This window comes from Phacochoerus africanus, chromosome 16, assembly GCF_016906955.1.
Source record: "Phacochoerus africanus isolate WHEZ1 chromosome 16, ROS_Pafr_v1, whole genome shotgun sequence".
NCBI classification, from domain to species: domain Eukaryota; kingdom Metazoa; phylum Chordata; class Mammalia; order Artiodactyla; family Suidae; genus Phacochoerus; species Phacochoerus africanus.
The window spans coordinates 54,453,001-54,470,399 of NC_062559.1; the positions used below are offsets into that span (position 1 = coordinate 54,453,001).

General features: G+C 49.3%; 1 protein-coding gene and 1 non-coding gene across 3 annotated transcripts in view; one reads left to right on the forward strand and one right to left on the reverse strand.

Moving 5' to 3' along the window:
• The window catches only part of LOC125117659 (vegetative cell wall protein gp1-like), a 36,620-nt gene that overhangs the window by 11,773 nt on the left and 7,448 nt on the right, over nucleotides 1-17,399 (forward strand). The gene's annotated exons all lie outside the window — the stretch shown is intronic.
• LOC125117841 (U6 spliceosomal RNA) lies at nucleotides 4,733-4,837 on the reverse strand. The gene has a single exon (XR_007132746.1). It is a non-coding gene; the product is annotated as a U6 spliceosomal RNA (small nuclear RNA).

Genomic DNA, 17,399 nt, shown 5'->3' on the forward strand with positions numbered 1-17,399 from the left:
ACCCCTAGCCTGGGAACCTCCATATACTGTACTTGAAGTCCTAGATAAAAGTGTGTGAGGATAGAGAAGCCACTGACGGCTAGTGGTTTGGTCCCACTGCTTTGATTGGTGCTGAGAGACCAGGAATCTAGAGTCACGTGTCCTGTTCTGGCCCCTGCACACCCAGCCTAGAGATTTACAGATAGTAGGTGATCAATAATTATTTTTTTAAGTGATCGATGAACTGTGTGACCTTGGGAAAATCACGTAGCCTCCCTGGGGCTCAAGTGAGATGAACCTGATGATCCCTTAGGCTCCCAAACAAGGTGATTCCATGTTATTTTGCTCAAAATAAAAATTCATCAATTTGGTCCCTGTCCCTTATCTCATTTCTTCACTAACTTTGTAAAACATCCTTCATTCCTTTCCCGATTCAAGTTAACAGCAGGAGCTTTATTTATTTTTCCCGACTTTCCTTGAAATAGAACATCCTTTGTAGTGGACTGTCTCATACATTGGCAGGCAGCTGGGGAAAGGATGCTCCCTGTAAAAGTGCACGACTGTACGGAGCAGAGCACGTGGGTCATTTATTTGATGTGCCACTTCACCGGTGGGAATAGTCTCTTCTGATCTTTTAAATTGTTGCTAGATGTTTGGCAACGTCCACCAAAAGCCTTACAGAAGGAGTTCCTGTCATGGCTCAGTGGTTAATGAATCTGACGAGGAATCATGAGGGTGCGGGTTCGGTCCCTGCCCTTGCTCAGTGGGTTGAGGATCCGGCGTTGCCATGAGCTGTGGTGTAGGTTGCAGACGTGGCTCGGATCCTGAGTTGCTGTGGCCCTGGCGTAGGCCGGCGGCTACAGCTCCAATTCAACCCCTAGCCTCGAACCTCCATATACCTCGGGTGCAGCCCTAAAAAGACAAAAAATAAAATAAAATAAAAGCCTTACAGAAGACCTTCCTTATTTGGAGCCAGGTGAAGACAAATCAAATGAAATACCAAAAGTGAACAACTTTAGTAAAATTTATTTAATGACATATACTTAATTCACAGTGTTGTGTTAATTTCTGTTGTACAGCAAATTCAGTTGTAGATAGTATGTTCTTTTTCGTATTCTTCTGTTTGGTTTATTGAATGGTATTGAATAGCGTTCCCTGTGCTAACAATAGGACCCTGGTGTGTGTCCATACGATGTATACTGGGTGGCATCTGCTCATCCCGAACTCCCAGTCCTTCCCTCTACCACCGCCCTGTCCCCTTGGCAACTTCAAGTCTATTCTTTATGTCTGAGTCTGCTTGGTAGACATGTTTATTTGTGTCACACTTTAGATTCCACATATGTACTGTCATACGGTGTTTATCTTTCTCTTTCTGACTTCCTTTGCTTAGTATAATCTCTAGTTCCCACTATGCTGCTGCAAATGGTATTACTTCATTCCTTTTTATGGCTGAGTAGTATTCCACTGTTTATATATACACACACCACATCTTAATCTAGTCATCTGCTGATGGACATTGAGGCGGTTTCCATGTCTTGGATATTGTGGATAGTGCTTCTGTGAACATAGTGGTGCATGTATCTTTCTTAATTAGAGTTTTGTCTGAGTAAATGCCCAGGAGTGGGGTTGCTAGATCATGTGACAGCTCTATTTTTAGTTTTTAAAGGAACCCCCATACTGTTCTCCATAGTGGCTGCACCAATTTATGTTCCCACCAGCAGTGTAAGAGGGTTCCCTTTTCTGCACACCCTCTCCAATATTTATTATTTTAGATTTTAAAAAAAAATTATGGCCTCACTTGTGGCATATGGAAGTTCCCAGGCTGGGGATCCGATTCGAGCCATACTGCAGTCTACACAGATCTTTTAACCCACTGTGCCGGCTGAGGATCAAACCTGCACCTGAGCTGCTGCAGTCAGATTCTTAACCCACCGCACCATGGTGGGAACTCCCGTAGATTTCTTAATGATGGTCATTCTGACCAGTGTGAGGTAGTGTCTCATTATGGTTTGGATTTGTGTCTGTCTAATAGTAATGTTGAGCATCTTTTCATGTGCCTGTTGGCCGTCTGTATGTTTTTGGAAAAATGTTTATTTATATCTTTTCAATTGGGTTGTTTTTTGCTATTGAATTGTGTGAGCTGTTTGCATATTTTGGAGACTAAGCCCTTGTTGGTCACATCATTTGCAAATATTTTTTCCCTGTCCATAGGTCGTCTTTTTTTTTTTTCTTTCTTTTCCTTTTTGTCTCCTTTTTGAGGGGCCACATCTGTAGCATATGGAACTTCCAGGCTAGGGATCGAATCAGAGCTGCAGCTGCTGGCCTACACCACAGCCACAGCAATGTGGGGTCCAAACTGCATCTTCACCCTACACCGGAGCTTGCGGCAGCGCTGGCTCCTTAACCCACTGAGTGAGGCCAAGGATCAAACCACATCCTTATGGATACTAGCTGGGTCCTTAACCCACTGAGCCACAGCAGGAACTCCCGTAGGTCATCTTTTTCTTATGTCTTCCTTTGTTGTACAAGAGCTTTTAAGTTTGATTAGGTCCCATTTGTTTACTTTTGGTTTCATCTGTATTGCCTTGGGATACTGACCTAAGAAAACATTGGTACAATTTATGCCAGACGGTGTTTTGCCTGCGTTCTCCTCTGGGAGTTTTATGATGTCCTGTCTTGTGTTTGGGTCTTTAAGCCATTTGGCCTCGATGTTTGTGTGGGATGTGAAGGAGTGTTCTGACTTCACTCATCTGCATGCAGCTGTCCAGCCGGGCACGTGGAGGTTCCCAGGCTAGGGGTCTGATTGGAGCTGTTGCTGCTGGGCTACACCACAGCCACAGCAACTCGGGATTCAAGCTTCATCTGCGACCTAGCCACAGCTCATGGCAACGCCGGATCCTTAACCCACCGAGCAAGGCCAGGGATCGAACCCGAAACCTCGTGGTTCCTAGTGGGATTCGTTTCTGCTGCGCCACGATGGGAACTCCTGCATTGTATATTCTTGCCTTCTTTGTCAAAGCTTAATTGACCATAGCGTGTGGGTTTATTTCTGGGCTCTCCGTTCTGTTCCATTGATCCACGTGTCTTTTTGTACCAGTACCGCCCTGTCTTGATCGCCGTAGGTGTGTAATGTTGTTTGAAGTCTGGGAGAGTTATGCCTCCTGCTTGTTTTTTTTTTTTCCCCCTCAGCATTGCCTTGGCAATTCTGGATCTTATATGATTCCATATAAATTTTAGGATTATTTGTTCTAGTTTGTGAAAAATGTCCTGGGTAATGGGATAGGAATCTGTCAATTGCTTTGGGTAGTATGGCCATTTTAACCATTTTAGTTCCTCCAATCCAAGAGCATGGGATATTTTCCCGTATCTTTAAATCATCTCCAGTTTCCTTTATTAATATTTTATAGTTCTCAGCATGTAAGTCTTTCACCTCCTTGGTCTGGTTTATTCCTCTAAGTATTTTACTTATTTACCTTTTTGATGTAGTTTTTAAAGGAATTTTTTTGGTTTACATTCCCTTTATGATATTTCATTGTTAGAATACAAAAATGCAACTGATTTCTGAATGTTAATCTCATCTCCTGCTACTTTGCTGAATTTATTTATCTGACCGAGTAGTTTGGGGTGGAGTCCTTAGGGTTTTCTATAGGTATAGTATCATGTCCTCTGCATAGAGTGACAGTTTTACCTCTTTCCTTCCAAGTTGGATACATTTTCTTTCTCTAGTCTGATTGCTGTGGCCAGGACTTCCAATACTATGTTGAATAAAAGAGTGTTGAGGAGTTCCTGTCGTGGCTCAGCGGAAACGAATCCGGCTAGGAACCATGAAGTTGTAGGTTCAATCCCTGGCCCCATTCAGTGGGTTAAGGATCTGGTGTTGCCGTAAACTGTGGTGTAGATGGCAGACTTAGCTCAGATCTGATGTAGCTGTGGCTGTGGCATAGGCTGGCAGCCATAGCTCCGATTGGATTGGAGTTGTGAGAATACCCATCCTTGTCTTGTTCCAGATTTTAATGGGAAGGCTTTCAGCTTTTCTCCATTGGGTATTACATTGGCTGTGGGTTTGTCATAAATGCCGTTTATGACGTTGAGATGCTTCCTTTATACCCACTGTGGTAAGAGTTTTTATCATGAATGGATGCTGAATTTTGTCAAATGCTGTTAGTGCCTCTGTTGAGGTGATCATGTGGTTTTTTCCTTTCCTTTTGTTGTGGCGTATCACATGGATTGATTTGCATACGTTGAACCGTCCTTGTGACCCTGGGATGAATCTAACTTGGTTGAGGTGTATGGTGGTCTTTTTTTTTTTTTAATTTTATGGCCACAGCCATGGCAACATCAGATCCTTTAACCCACTGCCTCAGGCCAGGGGCCAAACCCATGCCTCCACAGTGACCCCAGCTGATGCAGTCAGATTCTCAACCCACTGCACCACAGCCAGACTCTTGCATGGTCTTTTTTATGTATTGTTTGGTTTGTTAATATTTTGTTGAGAATTTTCGCATCTATATTCATCAACGATATTGGCTGATAAGCTTCTTTTTTGGTATTGTCTTTGTCTGTTTTTGGTCTATCCATTCTGTATACGTAGTAGTTTGCATCTGCTAATCCCAAACTTCCAATCCATCTCTCTTTCCCCCCTCCCCCTTGGCAACTACAAATTTGTTCTCTATGTCTGTGAGTCCATTTCATTGATAAGCTCATTTTTGCCATATTTTCGATTCTACATATAAGTGTTGTTATGTGGTATTTGAAAGACATGGAACGTGTCATGAATTTGTGCATCAGTTTTGCACAGGGGCCATGCTCATCTTCTCTGCATTGTTCCGATGTTAGTGTTCGCGCTGCCAAATCAGGCACAGGAGCTGAACGATTGACTAACGCGTCTGTACTAGTTTGAATAGCATCCCCTCCAATTCATGTCCATCCATAACCTGTGAAGGCGACCTCGTTTGGAAACAGGGTCTTTGCAGATGTAAACAAGTGCAGATGAGGTCCAACTGGGTTCGGGTAGGTCTTCTCATGAGAGGGTGATTTGGAGACAGAGACACAGACCCGGAGAGAAGAAGGTCGTGAGACTGTGAGGGCAGAGACTGGAGTGATGAAACCTCAAGGTGAGGGAGGCCAAGGATGGCCAATAACCAGCAGAAGCTAGAAGAAGCAAGAGAGGATTCTCCCCTGCAGGTTTCAGAGCAGCACAGCCCTGCCAACATTTTGCTTTCAGACTTCTGGCCTCCAGCACTTGGAGAGAAGAGCTGTTCTAAGCCACCTCATTTGTGGTACTTTGTTACAGCAGCACTAGGCAACTAATATAGCATCTTAGGAAGCATCCATTTGAGGAGTTCCCATCATGGCTCAGTGGTTAATGAACCCGACGAGTGTCTATGAAGATGCGGGTTCAATCCCTGGCCTCACTCAGTGGAGTAAGGATCTAATGTTGCTGTGAGCTTTGGCGTAGGCCGCAGATGCAGCTCGACCCCACCTTTGAGAAAACTAATTATGAATAGTTCTTGGACATCTCTAGGCCTGATATTTAGGTGGAAACATTGTCTTGTGCCTATGACTTTTAAAGATACACGTTTTTAAGAGATAACACGAGTTCCTGCTGTGATGCAACTTGATTGGTTGTGTTTCTACAGTGCCAGGATGCAGGTCCCATCCCCAGCGGGGCGCAGTAGGTTAAAGGATCCAGCATTGCTGCAGCTGCGGCTCAGTTCTGACCTCTGGCCCAGGGAACTCCATATGCTGCAGGGCAACCAAAAATGAAAAAAAAAAAAAAAAAAAAGACGACAGTGAAAACTCATAGAGTTGCTTTGTTGTGTAAGCCAGGTGCCCTTTTAGGTATAACCTGTATTTTTCTGACCTTGGCCACTTGTTCTGAAACTGGCAACACCTATGGCTTGAACCCAGCTTAAACCCTGATTGGGACTTCAACCCACGGTTTTTATTTGTTTTATTTTTTGTCTTTTTGGGGCCACACCTGCAGCATATGGAGGTTCCCAGGCTAGGGGTCTAATTGGAGCTGTAGCCGCCGGCCTCCACCAAAGCCACCACAACGCCAGATCCAAGCCGCATCTGCGACCTACACCGGAGCTTACTGCAACTCCAGATGCTTAACCCACTGACTGAGGCCAGGGATCGAACCTGCAGCCTCATGGTTCCTAGTCGGGTTCATTTCTGCTGCGCCATGGCGGGAACTCCCCACGGTTTTTAAATTAGGATCACTCACCCGATGTCTGGACTTACTAAGATTCAGGTGCTTTGTGTCTCAGCACAGAAGGAATTCAGCGAGAGGCAAAGTGATAGAAATAGATTTATTAAGAGCAGGCGCTTGTGCGAGATACAAGCAGGCAGCTAAGGAGGCTCTGCCCCGAGGACAGGTGGGCTACATTTTTATAATCCAAGGGGAGCAGGGGTGAGGCAAGACCGCCTCTTCCTCTTTAGTATCTGGTGAGAGAGTATCTGACCCTGCGAGGTCAAACCAGGACTGACCAGGTGCTGATTCAAGCCAGCAGAAGGGCCGTCCTTGAACTCCTGTCCTTGGCCCTAAGGGGAATTACCTGAGGCATATCTCGTGCTTTTATTTGTGGTTTTAAGCAAGCTGCTTCCTTCCGCTGGCTCTCTGGAGCGTTATTAACTTACAGTGGCTCCCAAGGTTCCCTGGGCTTCCCTCTCTCTCCGGGGTCCCCTACTGGGACTCCCTACAACTCCCTGTGTAACCATCCTGCTGCATCCCTACCCATTCCAACTCCCTGGAAAGACCCACCTTGAGGACCCCTCAGATCGGGGCCCTGACTGGGGTGAGGCTACGGGACAAACCACATGCATCCCCAAATGCTGTGCCCCCCAGGCTTGCCCTGACTCTTTTCCCAGCCCTGCCCCAGGGTGCTCACCAGTGCGCATGCACACAAAGACTTGCGTAGAAGCCGCACCTAAGACACCTTAGATGACACTTCCCTGGTGGGAGCTGGAATCTGCATTTCATGAAACTTTCCAGGTGACTCTGAGTCTGACCCAAGTTGGGGGGTGGTCACAGCCAGTCCCAGATATAATGATTCACAGACTTAATGTTTCAATTTTTTTTTTTTTTGAGTTCCCATCATGGTGCAGCAGAAACGAATCCAGCTAGGAACCATGAGGTTGTGGGTTCCATCCCTGGCCTCACTCAGTGGGTTAAGGATCTGGCATTGCCGTGAGCTGTGGTGTACGTCGCAGACACGGCTCGGATCCCACGTGGCTGTGGTGTAGGCTCTGATTAGATCCCTAGCCTGGGAACCTCCATGTGCCAGGAGTGCGGCCCTAAAAAAACAAAAAACAACAACAACAAAAATTCTCTTAGCCTCACGCTTTCCACATTCATGTAGGTTTAAAGTGCAAATATTCCGAGGAAAGATAACACAGTGTCATGTTTTACAGCAGGGAGGCTGAGGCACTTCCCAGGGAAGAGGAGAGGCTGGAAATGAGGAACAAATGAGATACACAGGGAAGAGTAAAGAAGGTTCAAAGAATTGATGAGAAATATTAATTTATATGAAATGTCTGGAATAGGCAACTCCGGAGAGGCCAAAAGTAGATGAGTAGCTGCCAGGGCCTGGAAAGACCAGGGACTGTGGCGTGAGTTCTTCGGGGGTGCACGGTGTCTTTTTGGGGAGGTGATGATGTCTTGGGAAGTCCCCGGTGTGCACACAGGTGGGAAGAGCAGCTTTCAGCATTTGCCCGTTCCGGGATGCTGGGATACAGACAATCAACAGCAAACTCAGAGAGGGAGTTCCCATTGTGGCTTAGTGGGTTAAGGACCTGACACTGTCTCTGTGAGGGTGTAGGTTCTATCCCTGGCCTCGCTCAGTGGGTTGAGCATCCAGCATTGCTGTGAGCAGTGGTGCAGGTCTCAGGTGGAGCTTGGATCAGCATTGCTGGGGCCTTGGTGTAGGCCCGGATTCAAACCCTGGCCCAGGAACTTCCATGTGCCCCAGGCGCAGCTGTAAATATAGAAAAGAAGACTCAGGGCTTCCCAGTTTGGCTCAGCAGTAACAAACCCGACCAGAATCCATGAGGATGCGGGTTCGATCCCTGGCCTTGCTCGTGGGTTAAGGATCTGGCGTTGCCGTGAGCTGTTGTGTAGGTCACAGATTCAGCTCGGATCTGGCATTGCTGTGGCTGTGGTGTAGGCCAGCGGCTATGGCTCCGATTAGACCCCTAGCCTGAGAACCTCTATATGCTGTGAGTGCGGCCCTGAATAAAAAAAGTGAATAAATAAAAATAAAAAAGAAGACTCAAAGTCTCAAGTTGTTAGGTTTCCTGAATTCACACTTTTCTCCACCAGCCTACTGAAATGTGGCACTTTTTTCTTGCACCGTTTTTTTTTTTTTTTTTTCACTTTACAATTTATTTCAGAGGCATTTCATATGACTGCTTTCTCAATGATGCATTATGGTCTTAACAGCAGTACAGTCAGTTTTGCTGGAAGAGAGCGTGAGTTTGTGCCAGTGCAGTTGCTACCCTAGAGAACTAGCTGAGCCGAACGGGAATGTCCCATTTACTCATGCACCACTTTTTCTGCAAGACATGCTAGGTGAACACAGAAACCGCATTCTACTGAACTGAGCCACGGAAGGAAACTGCCCACGGGTGCACACCTCAGACGCCCTCCAGGGCCCACAGCTAACTGTTAGGAGCCACACCCTGGCAGATGGGGCACTTTTGAAGCAAGGACTCCACCCTTGGAAGAAGAGAGCCAGCCAATCTGCATTTCACTTTTGCAAACTAAACGCCTGAACCTCTTTCCAGATGACTCATTTTAGAACACGGAAACGGTCACATCACAAGTAATTGAGACATTTAAAGAGACATTCAGACTTCACAGATGCAAGAGAACAGGTTTCCCTGACATGAAAAATGTGTTGAACACCTAGGTGGGAGGATCAGATTAACCCGACCAGAGAGAAAGTGACAAAATCATCTGGCCAGGAGGTGGCGCCCGCGTGCGTGCAGCTGGGAGCCTGGCAACCCAGCAGCATTCTTCTGGAAAAGTGAGGCTGGCAAGCTGTGGCCTTCCAGAAAAGTGAGGTTCCTCCCGCACTGCTGGCAGCAAGGAGACTGGGGGTATGGGGAGAGGGAGATCTCAGTGGGCCAGCAGCAAACCAGAAAAATGAAAAATTGCTTTTTTTCATCGCTCACTCCTCAACATAAGTTGGGTCTCAAACTCCTTGGGGATACTGGAGAATCGCCAAAGGTATATTTCAAGTGTAAACGTCGGAGTTCCCACTGTGCGCGGCAGGTTAAGCATCCAGAGTTGTCTCTGCAGCAGCTTGGGTCGCTGCTGAGGTGCCCGTTCAATTCCAACCCCCGACAGTGGGTTAAAGATCAGCAGTGGCATAGATTCCATCTCTGGCCTGGAACTTCCATCTGCTTTGGGTGTGGCTGGAAAAAACAAGAAATGAAGGTAAATGTGGTTATGGGCCTGAAGCCAGCCTCCAGGTCTACAACGTCTGCATTGCAAGAAGCATCCTGGGGTCCGGACGTAGGCGTGATCCTTGGGTAACAGCCATGATTATTTTAGGAGAAAAAAAGCACTTTTTTTTTTTTTTTGGTCTTTTTAGGGCTGCACTCGCAGCATGTGGAGGTTCCCAGGCTAGGGGTCAAATCGGAGATGTAGCCACTGGCCAAGCCGCATCTGCAGCCTACACCACAGCTCACGGCAACGCCAGAGCCTTGACCCACTGAGAGAGGCCAGGGATCAAACCTCTGTCCTCATGGGTACTAGTCAGATTCATTTCCGGTGAGCCATGACAGGAAATCCAAAAGGCACATTTTGTAACTTCAGATTCGCGGCCCCATAACTTGTAGACGGAGAGGACAACGAATCTCACCTCTCTGTCTACAAAGGGTTTTCTCTTCTTTCTTTTTCTCCTTGGTCACACCTGAGGCTTGTGGAAGTTCCTGGGCCAGGGATCGAACCCAAGCCCCAGCAGTGACGATGCCAGATCCTTACCTGGCTGGGCCACCAGGGAACTCCTCAAAGGGCTTTCACAGCACAGGTTTTGTGGGGACTCAGAATGACCCTTTTCCTGAGCTGGACACTGAGGAGTCCTCCGGCAGCACCAGCAAGGCTTGTGTTCCTAGAGTCCCATGTCCTTCCTCAGCCCTAGGCAGCGTCTCCAGGGCCCCCATCAAAGAGGGGGTCACCTCAGTGCTTCTCAAAACGTGAGAACCAGTGGAATAAATCAGCTCCAGGGATATATTGTACAATACAGGGAATATAGCCAACGTTTTCTAATAACTAAAAATGGAGCCTAACCTTTAAAAACTGTGAATCACTGTGAAATTTCTATACTGTTATATAGCTATACTTCAGTTAAAAACGGAGTTCCTGTCATGGCTCAGTGGTTAACAAATCCAACTAGGAACCATGAGGTTGCAGGTTCAATCCCTGGCCTTGCTCGGTGGGTTAAGGATCGGCGTGGCTGTAGCTGTGGTGTAGGCCGGTGGCTACAGCTCCGATTAGACCCCTAGCCTGGGAACCTCCATATGCCGCAGGTGTGGCCCTAGAAAAGACAAAAAATATAAAATAATGGATGGAACTAGAGACTCTCGTACTGAGTGAAATGAGCCAGAAAGACAAAGACAAATACCACATGATATCACTTATAACTGGAATGTAATATCCAGCACAAATGAACATCTCCACAGAAAAGAAAATCATGGACTGGGAGAAGAGACTTGTGGCTGCCTGATGGGAGAGGGAGGGAGTGGGAGGGATCGGGAGCTTGGGCTTATCAGACACAACTTGGAATAGATTTACAAGGAGATCCTGCTGAGTAGCATTGAGAACTATGTCTAGATACTCATATTGCAACAGAACAAACGGTGGGGGAAAAAATGTATACATGTAAGAGGAACTTGGTCCCCATGCTGTACAGTGGAAAAAAAAAACATAAAAATAAAAATAAAAAACAAAAACATGGAGTTCCCATTGTGGCTCAGCAATAAGGAACCCAACGAGTATTCAAGAAGATGCAGGTTCCATCCTTGGCCTCACTCAGTGGGTTAAGTATCTGGTACTGCTGTGGCTGTGGCATAGCTGGCAGCTGCATCTCCAATTCGACCCCTAGCTTGGGAACTTCCATATGCCGCAGATATGGCCTTAAAAAGCAAAAAAAATAATCCAAACAAAACCAGGAGTTCCCACTGTGGTACAACAGTATTCGTGGCATCTTGGGAGCGCTAGGATGCAAGTTCGATCCCCAGCCTGGCACAGTGAGTTAAGGATCTGGTGTTGCCTTGGCTTCAGCTTAGGGCTTAGGTTGCGACTGCAGCTCAGATCTGATCCTCGGCCCAGGAATTCCATATGCCAAGGTGTGACCAAAAAAGTAAAAAAAAACAAAACCAAAATACCCCATAAGAACCAGATCACCTGGGATCTTGTGAAAAGGTCAATCTGGAGGGCTCTACCCCCAAAACCTATGGACTCAAAGACTCTGGAGTGGCCCAGCAACCAGTGTTTGTTAAACACAGGCCTCCCCCGGCGATGCTGAAGCTTGAGAAGCACTGGGATACCTCAGTCTGTTGCCGAAATCTCAGCTGCTGCCTCTGTCCACTGATGCCACACAGAAACGTGGAGACAAGAGTTGGAGGAAGCAGAAACAGTAGCTTTAATTGCCAGGCAAAGAGGGAACTCGGGCAGGCTGGTGTGTCAAGGACTGTGCCCCCTCCACTCTAAAGTCAGGAGTCTTGGTGTTTGAGGAGCAGGGCGTGATCAGCTCATGGACCTTTTCCTGATTGGATGGGGGCGATGTGACAGAGTCAGCGCATCAGCGTTCTGGTTCCAACAAGTCTGGGGTCTACGCGCTTGTGGGCAACATACAGTCAGTGTCTTCCACCTGGCAGGGGCTTCGGCACCAGCAAAACAGCTCCGAGGACGTGGCTCGGGAGTAGCCATAGCGCTTGAGGAAGAATGAGAGGTCCTCACTTTGGCGAATGGGCAAGCAGTGATTATTCTGTCTTGCTGGATGGTTTTCCTTTTTTCTCCGTATTTTCTCACTTCTCTGATTAAATTGATTCTTTAACTAAAGGTTTTCTATAGACAAACTGTAGACCAAAGGCAGACAGGGAGTCCCAGTTGTGGCTCAGCAGGTTACGAACCCAACTAGTATCCACGAGGCTTCACTCAGTGGGTCGAGGATCCCGTGCTGCTGTGGCTGTGGCTGTGGTGTAGGCCAGCAGCTATAGCTCCGATTCGACCCCTAGCCTGGGAACCTCCATATGTCCTGGGTGCGGCCGATCTTGTTGTGCGTATTTTTGAGGAGGAATCAGGACCCTGCCCCACGGCTGCACTGTTGTTTTGGAGGCTTCCTCCCTGGTCTCTGCATCCGCTCCATTCTCGAATGAGCAGTTATTTGAACCTGGCCTTTGGAGCAGGGAGGGCCCTGGAGGCGGAAGCTTATTCCCTAAAAGCAAGAAATGGGGGACACAGAAAAGCTTGTGTGTCCAGGAGCCCCACAAGGTCCAGGTCGTTTTCAGCACCAGGCCAACAGGTGAACTGAGAGGTGTGTCACCCCATCTCTGAGCCACATGGGCGCTGGGCTTGACTAGAGGGTGGAGGGGCAGTTTGGTTTTGGTTTCAGTTTTGGTCGGGCCTGCAGCATATGGAAATTCTTGGGCCACAGCAGTGACAGTGCTGGATCCTTGCCCCCCTGAGCCACTGGGGAACTCCTCGGAGGGGCAGAGCAAGGGTCTCGTGTGTGAATTGGAGATTAGCACCTCCCATCTGCCTCCACATGGATTAAACCAGGAGCCACGGCAGCTGCTGAGCCTCAGCACCCCCTGAGTGGAGCTCAGGGTGGAGACCAGGAGTGAGACACTCTGGGCTCTGGGAAAACTGGCAGAACAGGCCTTCAGAGAGTCAGATTTTTTTTTGTTTGTTTTTGTTTTTTGCTTTTTAGGGCTACACCGGGCGCATATGGAGGTTCCCAGGCTAGGGGTCTAGGGGTCGAATTGGAGCTGTAGCTGCTGGCAACTTCAGATCCGAGCCCCATCTGCGACCTACACCATAGCTCATGGCAACACCAGATCCTTAACCCACTGAGTGAGGCCAGGGATCGAACCCGCAACCTCATCATTCCTAGTCAGATTTGTTTCTGCTGCGCCACAATGGGAACTCCTAGTTAGCTATTTTTAGAAGATGTTAGGTGCCCAATTCTTGCATCTCGTCAAATCTAGAAAAGCGCTGAACGGCCTCGTCTGCTTCCCATGACTCGTCGCCGCCCTCCCGACACCAGCAGCAAACTCTGTAAAATGCAGGCGCCTCCCCCTCCCCTTCGTCACTCGCATCTTGCTGTGTCCCCTTTCCTCCTTGGGGGGGGGGGCATTTCAGAGCTGTCTGAATTGCTGCCGCCTGGGCTGCCGTCAAGCCCACAAAACAAAAGCTGTCCCAGTCGTCTGCGAGTGCAGCCACCTCCAGGTGAGCCCGCGACCCCGGGGGAACTCAGGAAGGACACCAAGAACACCTGCCAGCCAGCAGCCAGCAGCCGGCAGCCTCTCCCCACAGGGAGCCCCGAGGAAACTGGGGCTGGGCAAGCACAGGACACCGGCCCAGACGGCCCAGGAGCCGCTCAGGGATGGGTGCAGGGAGCCCAGACCTTCGCACCTTCCCACACACAGAAAAGCCCTGAGTTCCTCGAGAGCTCTGCTTTGCTTTGCTTTGCTTGCTTTCTTTTTCTTTCTTTTTTTTGTCTTTTTTTTTTGCCTTTTCTAGGGCCGCTTCCGTGGCATACGGAGGTTCCCAGGCTAGGGGTCTAATGGGAGCTGTAGACGCCAGCCTACACCACAGCCACAGCTACACCGGATCCAAGCTGCATCTGAGACCCACACCGCCGCTCACGCCAACGCCGGATCCTTAAGCCCCTGAGCAAGGCCAGGGATCGAACCCGCAACCTCATGGTTCCTAGTCGGATTCGTTAACCGCTGAGCCACGATGGGAACTCCGAGATCTCTGCTCTTCTGTCATTAGCAGGACTCCGTTGTTCCTCCACCTGCCCTTTGTTGCAAAACTCCTGCACATCCTGACTCCCCCTTGTCTCCCCAGAGCTGTTTCTCAGGGTCACTTGAGGTGCTGCCTTCTGGGCTGAGGTCCTCGTTTTGCCCCAAACAAAACACTTCGGCTTTGGGTTCCTCCGTTAAGCATTTAAGGACCTGTAAGTGCACAAAAGAGAAGGCCCTCCTTCAAGGGGTCCCTTTGATATGCAGGCAATTCTCCCGTCCTGGAAATAACATCGCCCTCCAATTTGCTGCAATAGAGAGTCAATGGTCAGCCAAGGAGGAGACTGGTGGGGGGGGGGGTGCATTTAGACACAGGGTGTCTTTTACACACACTCTCCTGGGACCTGTGCTTCTGCCCTTCCAGTACTTTCATCCCAGAAAGCCGTGGCATGGTCCAAGAGAGAAAAGATGTGAAAATGGTTTTTAACGAAAGAGCTAGGCAGGTTGGGGTCTTAATTAAGTCGGTGACTTCCAGGGTCCCTGAGCCTCTGGGGAATCAGGCGACAAGGCAATAAGCAGATAGATAACTGAGAGCTTCTGGGGAATCAGGTGACAACGAGGCAATGAGCAGATAACCGTTACAGCTGGAGGCCCATGAAGACCTTTGAAATTTTTTTTAGCTGGTCTGCTCACAGGTCAAAATTTGGCACTAGTTTCCATGGAAAAATGTGGGCCACTTCAGTCATGGGTCGACTTAAAAAAAAAAAAAGAAAGAAAAGCACAATGTAAAAGCTGAGAGTTGTTTTGTTTGGGGCAAAACGAGGACCTCAGCCCAGAAGGCAGCACCTCAAGTGACCCTGAGAAACAGCTCTGGGGAGACAAGGGGGAGTCAGGATGTGCAGGAGTTTTGCAACAAAGGGCAGGTGGAGGAACAACGGAGTCCTGCTAATGACAGAAGAGCAGAGATCTCGGAGTTCCCATCGTGGCTCAGCGGTTAACGAATCCGACTAGGAACCATGAGGTTGCGGGTTCGATCCCTGGCCTTGCTCAGGGGCTTAAGGATCCGGCGTTGGCGTGAGCGGCGGTGTGGGTCTCAGATGCAGCTTGGATCCGGTGTAGCTGTGGCTGTGGTGTAGGCTGGCGTCTACAGCTCCCATTAGACCCCTAGCCTGGGAACCTCCGTATGCCACGGAAGCGGCCCTAGAAAAGGCAAAAAAAAAAAGACAAAAAAAAGAAAGAAAAAGAAAGCAAGCAAAGCAAAGCAAAGCAGAGCTCTCGAGGAACTCAGGGCTTTTCTGTGTGTGGGAAGGTGCGAAGGTCTGGGCTCCCTGCACCCATCCCTGAGCGGCTCCTGGGCCGTCTGGGCCGGTGTCCTGTGCTTGCCCAGCCCCAGTTTCCTCGGGGCTCCCTGTGGGGAGAGGCTGCCGGCTGCTGGCTGCTGGCTGGCAGGTGTTCTTGGTGTCCTTCCTGAGTTCCCCCGGGGTCGCGGGCTCACCTGGAGGTGGCTGCACTCGCAGACGACTGGGACAGCTTTTGTTTTGTGGGCTTGACGGCAGCCCAGGCGGCAGCAATTCAGACAGCTCTGAAATGCCCCCCCCCAAGGAGGAAAGGGGACACAGCAAGATGCGAGTGACGAAGGGGAGGGGGAGGCGCCTGCATTTTACAGAGTTTGCTGCTGGTGTCGGGAGGGCGGCGACGAGTCATGGGAAGCAGACGAGGCCGTTCAGCGCTTTTCTAGATTTGACGAGATGCAAGAATTGGGCACCTAAATCTTCTAAAAATATCTGACTCTCTGAAGGCCTGTTCTGCCAGTTTTCCCAGAGCCCAGAGTGCTTCCCTCCTGGTCTCCACCCGGAGCTCTTTTCAGGGGTGCTGAGGCTCAGCAGCTGCCGGGGCTCAGCGGTAACGAACCCAACTACTCACCCTGAGGATGTCAGTTGGATTCCTGGCCTTGCTCAGTGGGCTGAGGATCCAGCATTGCCTCGAGCTGTGGTGTGGGTCGCAGACACAGCTGGGATCCCGCGTGGCTGTGGCTGTGGTGTCGGCCGGCAGCTGTAGCTCCAATTGGACCCCCAGCCTGGGAATTTCCATAGGCCCCAGAGGCCAGCCCTTAAAAAAAAAAAAAAGTTCAGCCTTCGAAGTGTCTTTTCTCCAATAAAGTAAACCAGGAGGTCAGGTCACAAGTATAAAAACAGCATTTGGTTTGTAGAGAAGAACCCTGTGGTCCCTTCTAGACCCACTCCCCAGACCCAGCATCTTAAGAGGTGCCCTCCCCGTCACAGGAGGAAGTGCCACGACCAGCAGCTTGCCAGAACCTGAGGCATATGTTAGCACACAAAAACTTCCCGGCTGGAGTTCCCGTCGTGGCTCAGCAGAAACAAATCTGACTGGCATCCAGGAGGATGCAGGTTCAATCCCTGGCCTCGGTAGGTTAAGGATCCGGCGTTGCTGTGAGCTGCAGTGTAGGTCACAGATGAAGCTTGGATGTGGCGTTGCTGTGGCTGCGATGTAAGCCAGTAGCTACAGCTCTGATTTGACCCCTTGCCTGGGAACCTCCATAACCTGTGGGTGCGGCCCTGGAAGAAACATGCAAAACTTCCTGGCTCATGGAGCTGAAGTTCATTTACGCTGAGTGTCAACACTGCAGGTTCTCGTTATGATAGGAACCAAAACCCGTGTACACGGAACACTTTCATCTGAGGAAACCACGCTGGGGGGGGAGAGATGTGTGTGAAGAATCTTATTTTATCCCCTGAAACTCTGCCCCGCTTCCTCGCCAAACCACAGCAACACCAGCTGCAATGTCTATGCCGCTTAGCAACGCTTCCTATGCACCAACGGATCCGTTCCCTCTAACTGCTTACCAGCCGCTTAGGGGTTTTTTGTTTTTGCTTTTTCTTTTTAAGACCGAACCGCATATGGTTCCCAGGCTAGGGGTCCAATCAGGGCTGTAGCTGAGGCCACAGCCACAGCAATACCGGATCCAAGCTGCATCTGTGACTTACACTGAAGCTTGTGGCAATGCCGGATCCTTAACCCACTGGGCGAGGCAGAGATTGAACCCGCATCCTCAAGGATACCGTGTCAAGTTCTTAACCCACTGAGGCACGAGGGGAACTCCAAGCACATAGTATTTTTTTATTTTTACTTTTTTGCTTTTTAGGGCCACACCCATGGCATATGGAGTTTCCCAGGCTAGGAGTCAAACCAGAGCTACCGCCGGCCTACACCACAGCCACAGCAATGCAGGATCCAAGCCACGTCTGCAATCTACACCACAGCTCACGGCAACGCCAGATCCTTAACCCACTGAGCAAGGCCAGGGATCGAACCTGAAACCTCGTGGTTGCTAGTCGGATTCATTTCCAATGCGCCACAGCAGGAACTCTGAAACTGAGGTTGTCAACTGCTCAGACCTGGGAAGCACAGGCCTCCCTGCTCCA